General features: G+C 37.4%; 1 long non-coding RNA gene across 1 annotated transcript in view; it reads right to left on the minus strand.

Moving 5' to 3' along the window:
- The window catches only part of LOC148007689 (uncharacterized), a 41,531-nt gene that overhangs the window by 27,008 nt on the left and 2,076 nt on the right, over positions 1–12,447 (minus strand). The gene's annotated exons all lie outside the window — the stretch shown is intronic.

Here is a 12,447-nt window from a genome sequence, read left to right on the forward strand (position 1 = left end):
CATTAAAGCTTGAAGTTCTCGGACTTCTAAAATTATTTATATTTTTTAATGTGAGATCTTATGGATGGATAAAAAAGGGATAATAGTGGCTTAATAGCAATGTGTTTGTGGGTGAAGTGAACAAGGGGTTAGCTGTACCACCTGGTTTTATGTATCAACTTGATACGAAATCATTAAAGGAGAAGAAGTCTCAGTGGAGGAAATGCCTCAATGAGACATATCTATAAGATATTTCCTCCATTAATAATAAATGAGGGAGGGCCAAGACTATTCTGATTAGTACCCTCCCAGAGACATATTTGTTCAGTTTATAGGCAAACAGGCTGAGCTAGTTGGAAACAGTCCTCCTCCATGGCCCTGCATTAGTTCTGCTTCCAACTTCTTACTCTGTAGTTACTTCCTTTGGTGATGAAGAACAATGTGGATAAGTAAGCTCAATTATACCTGTTTCTCTCCTATTTGGTTTTTGCCATGGCATTTTTGTTGTAGCAATTGAAACAGTAAGACACAGAGATAAAAAATTATGAAGGAGGTACAATTACAGTAATGCTCGCATATAGGAAAATCTGCACATTCACGATTACTTGTGGGCTTTGGCCCTTCCATTTTCAGATTGGACTTTTGTTCAAAGATTGTTTATATAAGTAGGGAATAAATAGTTGGTATGAAAAATACAGAATAAGACATGAGGAGTTTAAGCATGTCTGTAAATTATGTTTTCCCACAAGACATAGGAAGGTTCAACAAAAATAAATAAATTAGCTGATAATAATAATGATGATGACAAAGGTATTGATGATTTTGCTGAGAAAAAGCTTTAAATGAGAATGATTCAAACGATTAAATCTCATTGATAATTCAAGAATCCTTGAAAACACAGAAAAATACTCTTAAAAGGAAGGAACTAGGTCTATACACATTAAAGTAAAAATGCAATTGTGTTTGCAAAAAATGTTTTCTTCATCAAGTTACCACAATTATGTGATAATTCACTCTGGATGACTGACCATGAGCATGATAGTTGGCATTTTCTTGGCCCAGTGAATGGCACTATTTAGAGATGTGGCTTTGTTGGAGTAGGTGATTCACTGTGGGCATGTGCTTTAAGCCTAGCTGCCCGGAAGTGAGTATTCTGCTAGCAGCCTTCAGATGAAGATGTAGAACTCTCTTTTCCTCCTTTCCTCCTGGACTATGCCTGCCTGGACACTGCCATGTTCCCACCTTGATGATAATGGACAGAACCTCTAAACCTCTAAGCCAGTCCCAACTAAACGGTGTACTTATAAGAGTTGCCTTGGTCATGGTGTATGTTTGCAGCAGTTAAACCCTGACTAAAACAAATACCCTATAAAAGATCCATGTTTCTGTGGTTCACAGCAAAAAGTATGGATTTGGGTCCCAGTACCCAGATTATGGTTTATGAAAGTTTGTAACTCTCATTGCAGGGATTGAACAACTTCTCCTGAATTCAATGGGCATGAGTCCCACATGTAGTACATAAACGTTTGTGTAGCCAATACAATTACATATATAAAATAAAATATATTAATCTAAAATGATTTAGAAAAATTGTTTGGATGAAATATTCGGTTTGTTTGTTTCTTCAACAGTAGATATCTTCTGGTCCTTTCTCTAACACACAATAAGCATATTTCCTACCTGTGTTTGATAAATGCTCTACAGGAGACATTGCCATGAATGTTCAGTTTAATGTTCTTGTTCTTCATTTAAGGGTAGAGTTCTAACAATTTTTACAGTTGTATGGTTATTACAATAATGGTGGTCACATATAAATATCATGACAGACATTCATGTTTTAAATAAACTCAGAATTTCAATAAAGCACAATAATTGCACCCAGAAATATACATAATTATCTGACATTAATGGAAGCAGAGGCCCTTGGTCCTGTGGAGGCTTCATGTCCCAATATTGGGAGATGCTAGAGAGGTGATCTGGGAGTGGGTGGAAGACGACCCTAGGCAAAGAAGAGGGAGGAGAATGGAGATGTGATGGTGGTTTTGAGGAGGGGTAACCAGGAAGAGAGATATCATTTGATATGTGAATGAATAATTAATAAAAATAGGTTAAAGACGTTGCAGGGTTCAGAAGGGCATCAATGCAAGCAGAGAGATGCTACAGATGTTAAGACAAAGCCCTACAGGGAGCAGACAGAATATTGTATAAAGTGAAAGACAAGCATAAATTTGAGCTGGGATGAAAAAGTGCCAATTACATAATTGGGATACATGAAGTTCAATTAGAGTAGACTGTGTGAACAGAGAATAGAAACAAGGATTGGACACTAGGGATCAGAAGTATGATGGTTAGTGTTTCTCTTTTCTTTTTGTTTGCATTTATTTTCAATCTTTTTCAACTTAGGACATATTAGGCTCATCTCTTTAGATGAACCTCAATTGAGAAAATGACTCCATCTGACTTAGCTACAGGCATGACTGAAGGAGGATTTTCTTACTATTGATGTGGGAGTACCCAGACCATGGGCACTGTGCTATCTTCCCTAGGCAGTTCTTTCATGGGTGGTAAGAAAGTAAACTGAACAAGACAGTAGATGGTGCTCCTTTGTGATTTCTCCTTTAGGTTCTGTTTCCTAGTTCCTAGCCTGAGTGTTTGGAACAGGAACTATAATGAGGAAGTACATACCAAACAACCTTTTCTTCTGAAAGTTGTTTATACCCAGGGTGTTATCAAAGCAAAAGGAAACTAATACAGCTGGAAGTCCTTAGATGTAGCAATTTTCATGCAGATGGTTAGTGATGAGTGTACCTTACCACTGGTCAGTGTGCTTGCCGTACTCCAGCCTGGAATTTATATTTCTGTTATAGTCTCTGAGGGAGTGGAGATGTCTTGTATTCGTAAGATCAAAGTTTTTAGATTTAAAAGATACCATTCCATGTTTTTTTTATTTACCTCAAGGAACGTGTAACTGGTGTGTGTGTGTGTGTGTGTGTGTGTGTGTGTGTGTTTGTGTGTGTGTGTTTGTGTGTGTGTGTGTGAATACTTTAATTATTAGTCTGTGCCTTGTGGTTCAGGAGACTCAGGTAGTGTGTGTTTACATATAAAACCTTTAACTCCTTATTGCCTCGGTATGTGCGCCAAAGTGTTGTGTATTGTTTTGTAAAATGCACTTATTTAGTGGAAGGAAAACTACAAAACCAGAGAAACTGGGTTTAGAGTAAGAGACTAGGAGTAATAGATAGGTCTCCTTAGGAAAGGGAACTAGAATAGATGGATACGCATAGCACAGGGTTGGAAAGTGAAAGAACCAGTAGTGATAATTAGTGAATAAGTGAGTAGTGGAGGGAATGTGGAGGTTAGTAAAATTAAGAGCCCTTTAATGTTTACTATGGTAACGTATACCCTTTATGAATATATGCATATGAATTCAATTTAAATGAATTCTTTGAACAATATGTTTCTGGAGTCAGAGGTCTTGGTTGCTTACCTTAGGTTAAGGAGCAACTCAGTGGTTTTTTGCATATCCTAACAAGTGAGATGATTAGTCTGTGAACATGGATATAACCTTATTTCCGAAGGCATGAGAACTTAAAAGTCACATGCATATAACAGCTATGGTATGTGGGACAGGAAAAAGGATAAAGGATAAAGAATAAATGTGGAGTGGCTCTTTCACATATTAATATTAAGTAATTGACTGAATAATATTACAATCCATTTCAACAAAGCTCTGTTTCTATCTATCTATGTATCTGTCTGTCTATCTATCTATCTATCTATCTATCTATCTATCTATCTATCTATCTACTTTCCTACCTATTTATCTCAGAAATATTGTCCTTATGGATATAAATATATGGCATCAGGAAACCTTTATGCATGTATTTCCTTATTTTATTTATTTAATTTGTGTGTATGTGTGAGTCTGTGTGTGTCTGAGTGTGTGAATTTCTTAGTGTGGTTTGTTCATAATCACCTTACCCTCCCATTGCTTCCAGATGAAATCCTTCCCCGCCCATCTAATTTTGTGTCTTCTTCAGAAACAAATTCAACAGCAGTTTATATAGATGTGAATCAAGCAAGTTGTAGTATTGACAGGTCTGGATAAACTACCTACTGATGCAACAGTGCTATGAAGGACATGAGAATAACCAGTTTATATTCTGGTTGAAATTTAGACTTTTTCCCGAAATTGAAATGTATAAATTATTGTATTATGTGAATAAAAAACATGTAGCCAAACCGATCATAGGCCCTAAGGGAAAGGCAAAGGTTATTATTCTATCAAATGAACATAATATTAGTCTAACTCCATATGACTTATCCTTAGAACCACAGCTTAGTGTATTTTTCAACCCTCTTGAGAGAAGGTTCTTCTGCTAGTACAACATGCCTAACATAGAGATCAATAGCTATTCAAGATGCAGGGAATAAAAGACTGCTTAATTCCAGCCTATACCATGTCTCCATATGAAGTTTCAGAATTAATTGTGGAAGACAGGCTGGCAGAGTTATAAATATTATGGACAGCACACAACTAAAGTCACCTTTCTTCAATGTTGTGGCTACTGCTGAATATTACACACTGACTCCAATGAAAGGCACACAGAGAATTTATCCCCTCCGGTGTGTGTGTGTGTGTGTGTGTGTGTGTTTGTGTGTGTGTGTCTGTATGTGTGTTTGTGTGTGTATGTGTGTTTGTGAATGTATGTGTGTTTGTGAATGTATGTGTATGGGTGTGTTTGTGTATCTGTATATGTGTTTGTATGTGTGTGTGTTTGTGTGTGTGTGTGTTTGTGTGTGTGTGTATGTGTGTAAAAGTAACATGATACTTCAAGATTTATGTGGTACTTATGTAGTAACAAATATCTTCTACAAAATATTGTTTCTCACTTTTTTCTTTCTTTGGTAGAAAAAGTACACAATGGTAGAACTAAAAGCAAAAGTTTGTTTGTTTCAGACATCCATATTCTATTTAAGGAATAATATCAAAATAGATTTTTTTTAAAAATTTCACACCAGTACGAAAAATTCAAATATTTCCTTTGATAAATAAAAGGCAAATTGGCACATTAGAATATGTCTTTCGCAATTAGAGAATTATTGCTGAACTTTTTGTTTTCTTATTTATAAAAGCAAAACTTTTTGTAGGACAGGCACGTAAAAGTATACTTAAGGAATGGAACCCTAGGGGCTGGGGATTTAGCTCAGTGGTAGAGCGCTTGCCTAGGAAGCGCAAGGCCCTGGGTTCGGTCCCCAGCTCCAGAAAAAAAGAACAAAAAAAAAAAAAAAGAATGGAACCCTAATATAAAGAAATGTATTGTAAAATGTGTATCATTGTAAACTGATGTAAAAAAATCAATTCTTAAATATGGAAGTGAAGGAACAAATCATCTCTAGGTTCACAAAGCCTGAGAATTGACACCAGCTACAAAAACAAAACAAATGAACCCCCCCCCCAAAAAATAAAATCAGGCTAGAGTTACAAATGTTTTTCGGCTAGAGGAAATTGTATGCCCAGAGGTTCACTGGGCCATGCTATTTCCTGATGCCTTCTCTGCAGCCAAGCCCAGTCTGTGATCCAGGATTGTGATGTACGTTTGGTTGCCAGTATTGCCAAAGGAGTATAACACTGCAATGAGATTTTAGTGAAGTTGGGAGATAATGAAAAGGAGAGGAAATACTGGTACTCAGCTTTAATGTTGGTTTTCAATACTCTGTGGAAAAAAAGCATCTTTCCAATTTTGCTGTGTTCTAAATCCATGCTTCAAAATAGGTTAGGAGTAAGATGCTAAAATATTTTTAACTGTTAAAGATAATATCTGCCATAAAAAACCCTGTTAGGAAGTAGTCATGGATGGAGGAATAATGTGATATATAAAATATAGCACCATTATTTTCAATGAAGCTTACTTGCTTTGATATTTTAATATAAGTTTGGGGCTTTAATAATTTCTTAACAAACACTGCAATGTGAGCACCACTCCAAGGCTCTTCCCTGATAATTGCTGAAACACTGTGTCAAACAAGAAAAAGATTCAAAAGTAAAAGTGACATACTTCCATGGCTGTTGGGAGTACAAAATTTTATATCACCTTGGAAATCAATTTGGCAGTTTCTAAGAAAATTGGAGATAGTTCAACCTCAAAAATCAGCTGTATACCTAGAAAATGCTCCAATATCCCAAAAAGACACTTGCTCAACTCTGCTCATAGCTGCTTTATTAATACTAGCCAGAAATTAGAAAAAACCTAGATGTCCCTCTGTGGGGCAGCAGGCTGTGAAAGTTACCCTGATTCCTCATCGAGAAAGGTCGAACCCCAGGAACCCGAAGGGACAGTGAGAGCACTTGAAATCTTCCAGGAGATCAGGTCCTTCTCTTGTAGACCACAAACCCCCCTGTAGAGAAGTTTGAGGTGGATCAGTCACTTAGGGCAATGCAGCAAACACCTCCACCACAGGTGAAGATGTGACCACAGGTCACATAGCCTCAAGACAGAACAGTCACATGGATGCAGAACCATGACCCCAAATATATAGATGAGGTATTCCTAAGCTCTCAGTCCAAACCAATAAGAAGTACCAGCTGTCAGACCCTGACCACTCCCAAAAGTGTATTTAAGAATCCTATCCAGGATTAAAGGTATGCAAGAATTACTCCAACGTCTGAGAGCTTCTGTCATAAGAGCTGGAACACTGCTTCTTGGGGAAGAGATCTGCTCTCCAGGAAATACATTAGAACCTCCTGTGTACCCCTTTTCAGGTTGTCACTCTCCAGGTGGCTCAGCTGGCCTGGGCAACCTCAGTGGCAGAGGCAGAAGCAGAAGCAGAAGCAGAAGCAGAGCAGCACCAGCAGCAGGGCAGCAGAAGCAGTTCCCCCTCCTTTCCTGAGTTTCCTCCCCTTCTCCTGGACCTGCACAGCTAGCTGGATCAGAGACCTTCATGGAAAGTCTCCAGCATGAAGGCCAATATCCCTCAACTGGAGAATGGATAAACAAAATGTGTGACATCTACACAATGGAACACTATTCATTTGTTAAAAACAAACACAGCATGAATCTTGCAGGCAAATAAACGGAATTTGACAATATCATCATGAGTAAGGTATCCCAGTGCCAAAATGACATGAATGATACATCTTGACTTATAAGTGGATATTAGTCTTTAAATACACATTCCATGTAACACTGTATAGGCCCAAAGAAGCTAAACAAGAAGGAAGGACCAAACGAGGAAGCTTGAATTTCACTTAGAAGAGGGGATAAAATGAACAGAAAAGATAGATTCATGGTGGGAACTGAGAAGCAGGGGGAATATGGTAGGGAATGGGGATTCAGTATCTGGTGTTGCAAGGGTCTGGCCATGAAAAAGAATGGAAATCTGCAACTGACAGGTATGAGGTAGACGTGAGAAGAGTGAGTTCCCAAAAATCAATGGGGATGACCTTAGCTGTGACTCCTACACTGAAGAGACCAGGCAATGGCTTCAGTGGAGCAACAGAGACAACAACCTGCCCATAAATTTCAAATTCTTTCCAAAATTTATCTGATCTATAAGAAATGTAGGCGCGCGGTATGAAGCAAAGACCGAGGGAATTGCCAATCAATAACAGGGGCCAACTTGTGAGTCATCCCATGAGCAAGCACCAACCCCTGCCACAGTTAATAATATTCTGCTATGCTTGCAGACAGGAGCATGGCATGTAAGAGGCTCCACTAAGCAGTTGTCTCAGACAACTACATCAACCCACAGCCAAAGAGTGAATGGAGCTTGGGAACGATTATGGAAGAATAGTAGGAATGATTTCAAGCCCTGAAGAGGAGAGGAACTCAGAAGAAAGACAAAGAGTATTAACTAAACTGGATCCTTGTGGCTCTTATAGTTTGAACCACAAACAATAGAATGTATACCAGGTGGACCTAGGCCTCATCACACATAGGCAGCATATGTGCAGCTTGGTATTCATGTGGGTCTCAAAAAACTGAATCCTGCGCTAGATCCAAAGTTGTCTTCTGTATGTAGGATATGTTCTTCTGGTTGGGCTGTGTTTCTTCCCTCAGCGTGAGGTAGAACCACACCTTTCAAAGACTTGAACTGTTAGTGTTTTGGGATACCTAGGCAGTCCCCACCTGCTTGGAGGAAGAGAGGGAGAATGTAAACATTGTTGTGGGAGGGGTGGTGACTCAGGAAAGGGACTGTAAGCAGAATGTAAAGGGAAGAAATAAAATATAAAATTAAATTTAAAAAGTGACAAATGATTTTTCACATATACATGTCATTGTTGGAATAAATATATAAATATATAACATGATAGGTCTGTATTTAATGGGAAGGAAGTGTTTAAAAACAATGGTGTAAATAGAAAGGGAAACTAGTAACAAACGAAGTGTCTTTGGGTTTTACTTCTGAGAACGGAAACCATGACCAAGGCAACTCTTACAAGCATGACATTTTATTGGGGCTGGCTCACAGGTTCAGAGATTCAGTCAATAATCATCAAGGTAGGAGCCTGGTAGTGTCCAGGGGATGCAAGAGTTGAAAGTTCTACCTCTATTCTGTAGACAGCTAGCAGAAGAATGTATTCCAGATAGCTAAGATGAGGCTATTAAAGACCATGCCCACAGTGACCCATCTACTCCAATGAAGCTATACCTCCTAATAGTGCCACACACTGGGCCGAGCATATACAAACCACCACAGTGAATTAAATGGTGATGGTTGAGGAAACTGAGATTGAGGAGTGAAAATGAGGAAGGATAAATATCCCTAAAGTCACTTTGAAAAAGGCATATGGAAGTAAACTTCTGCCAAAGAGGTTTCACTGTAAAAATAGACATGTAAACATATTTCAAATAGGGTTAAGAAGTAATAAGGTGATGATTTCTCCACTGGACACTATAGCCTAACAAAGACATAGTCCAGTGCCAGAATTGGGTTGTCTACTTTGAATTTATTTTCCAGAGATTTCCCATATAGTCCCGCCATTAAAAACCATTTTAGTTACCATAGAGAATTTGAATGTAAGACCCTATTGATGAAGTCAGCATATGCTTAAGTCAAAGAACAGACATAAATTTATCTAGCATTGACCTAAAAGCTTGATTCTACTGTGTATCTTAGTGGATAACTTTCTTATTAACAGAATGTATGAAGCAGGCTACTGCAGGAGAAATGTAATCACCACTTTTTCCAAGCTTGGAAATACATCCTGCCAATGAATTCCAACTGATACAATGATGAACTGCCTATCATGAGAAAAACCAACATTTTTAGTGGGATTTGTGTCCTAAAATGAAATCTATACTTGGCACAGTTTTCACGAGTAGGATGCTGCACCTAAACAGGGGCTTGGTACTACTTGTACACCTACACCTATTATGGAGCTAAGACATATTAATTTAAATCAACTCATAAATAATAATCATACCTGTAAATTAGTGTACCCATGAAAAATATTCAGAGATTAGAAAATCAGGAATACAAATGAATAAACTATGAGTAGGCACAGTTTATTGTTAAAATGGGAAGGCAATGATTCTTGTTTATATTATATAAGTTCATATATGCAATTTTTAGATTCAGCACCCATAGCATTTTCTATGTTAAACTATGTGGCATAGAATTAATAATATACACAAAATAGTTGATAGATTCCGTAAATGTATTGGACAGTTCTTTCCATGGATCCATGATTAATAAGTAATAAAAACAATGTATACAGAAGAAAGAGGCATCCTGATAGACATTAATGCTTTTGTGAGCTTATGTGGGGGGAGAATAACAGCAAAGGCAATGGGAATGATGCATCATGATTCCAAATTTCTAGCACCAATATACTATGTCAGTTTTATGATGTTTCCCTTGACCATTTGTGGGTATTCCTTGAAAAAAGTGAGCTCACATTGTTGAAATGCATAAAATAATACTAGAAAACAAGTAATACTGTAATTAATCAATTTGTTGTACAGCAGTTTCTTTATGTGGCATTAAATATTCTCTTAGTCCTCTGACAGTGTACAAAAATAGCAAAATAGGTAGATTCAAAATTCTTAACATCACTAAAATAAGACAATTTTGGTCTTAGGTGTTATTTAAATTTCGGTTCAATCCATGAGTTATATTCTTACTAGAGAAGAGTCTTAGGAACTAAATGCTCCAAATTAGAATTTTATAAACAATGCTTTAATGAATTCTCATGCACTTCTTATATATGAGTGATTTTGAAAGCCATTTTACAGTATGGAGAATAATTTCTCTAGGGAAAATAAATCTGTGAGACAACTAAGGTTGAAAATGAGAGGTCTACTTCGGGAAGCAATACTGTAGCTAAATAAAAATTAAATTTCAGACAATATCTATGAGCTTGTGAGATTCAAAAAATTATCACGATATTTGTAATAATTATTTCATCCTCACATGTTTTTCTTTTTACTTTTTCCCAATTTTTATTAAATTGGATATTTCTTATTTATATTTCAAATGTTATTCCATTTCCCAGTTCCCTGTCCATCAGACCCCTAACTCCCCCTCCCCTTCTCTGAATGTAGGAATACAGTAATATAGGAGTAGTCAGCAGCAGGAATCTTCTGGTTTCTGCATGTTCCAAGAACTGTACTGACCAGGTCCCACAGCTCCCTGCAACCAAATCCCTTGGGGGAGAGAGCTGGACACTGAGAAATGTGGACAATCCTGAGAGCTCAGATAAGACAACTAATTCTTCCCACATTCTTGACCCTAGAGGAATGCCTAGCCCCTTCAGTACACGTTGGCATAGGCACCTAGGAGCAGTCAGGGGGAGATATAGAGACAAAGTTTGGAGCAGAGACTGAAGAAATTGCCATTTGGAGCCGGCTCTACCTGGGGATTCAGCCCATATACATATAGCTACCAAATCCACACAGTATTGCTTATGCCAAGAAGTGCATGCTAAAAGGAGCCAGCTATAGCTATATTCTGAAATGCTCTGACAAAGCATGGAGAACTCAGAGACAATTGCTTGCAGCTAACCATGGAAATGAGATTAGGGTCCCCAATGGAGGAGATAGAGAAAGGAATGAAAAAGCTTAAGGGTATTGCAACCCCATAAGAACAATACCAACCAATCAGAGCTCACAAAGAGTAATTCACCATCAGAAGAGTACTCATGGACAAACCCATGTATTCAGTGGCCTATGTAGCAGAGGATGGTTTTGTTGGGGACCAAAGGGTGGAGAATCCCTTGGTGCTGCCAAGGCTGGACCCTCAGTGTAGGGGAATATCACGGCAGGGCGGTTAGAATGGGTGGATGGTTTGGTGGGGAACACCCTCACAGAAGAATGGGCTATGGTAAGGGGTAGGGGGTTATATCCAGGAAACCTCGAAAGGGAATAACATTTGAAGTGTAAATAAAAAAGTATTCAAAAATAAATCAATAAGTAAATAAATAAATAAACTAATAAATAAATAAAATGAAAGTTGAGAACCATTAGACTTTCGTGTTCTACGTGTGTATAAAATCAACTGCTCATTGAATTGTACTTTCTTTCTGGACTTTGAATTCTTATCCACTGGTCAAAAATGCATAATTATTATGTACATACATTCTGTAATACATAAAATATGTGTTTGATACTTTATATGTGCATTTTATTCTGGATTTTTTCTCAACTTTACTCAAGTTGAGTTTTCTGTAATTAGAGAACATCAGTTGAACTGTGTCTACCAGGTAACCTGATTAAAAATCTGTAGGTCATTTTCATAATTGTTGATTGATATGAGAGGACCCAGCTCTCTTTGTGTGGCCCTTTACCTGGTTAGGGTTTATTGGTGTGTATAAGGAATCATTCTGAACTACCCACAGGGAGCAAACTGGTAAGCAGTAGCATGGCTTCTGCCTAAGTCCCTGCTTCCATTCCCTGCCTTGAGTTAATGTCTTGTCTTCACTCCATGATAGTGTGTGACATCAGATTTTTAAGTTGAAATAGACACTTTTATACCCCAAGGAAAATATTTCTTTTACTACTGTACTAAGTATCATTTGTGACAATTCTGTAATCTAAATGTTAGACTTATAAGAAATCAAGATTACATAGAGTTTTGTGGATACTTTCAGAAAAACAAAGAATTACACCTGATGCAATGAATCAGAGAGTGAAGAGCAAAACTATATATCTTAATAAATACAAATGTCATTGAAGATAAAGCTTACTTCTGTAGGATTTATTGCGAATAGAAACCAAAAAACCATGTAAAAATAATAGGCTAGTAGAATTCCTTTCTCTTCCTCTTAAAAATATGATGACATTGTTGAAGCTATCACATATTTCATCTGCTGGACATAAAAAATCAAGCTTTAACTAACTAGAAAATTATTTCTGTTAGTTATATTGAATACTAATATAGAGTACTATTCAATTGCTAGCAAAACATGATGATTTGTAGCTATTGCAGGACATTGCAATATACAATAATGACATGTGAGGCAAAATG

This window comes from Rattus norvegicus, chromosome 1 (genome assembly GCF_021556685.1).
Source record: "Rattus norvegicus strain SHRSP/BbbUtx chromosome 1, alternate assembly SHRSP_T2T, whole genome shotgun sequence".
In the NCBI taxonomy this organism is placed as follows: Eukaryota; Metazoa; Chordata; class Mammalia; order Rodentia; family Muridae; genus Rattus; species Rattus norvegicus.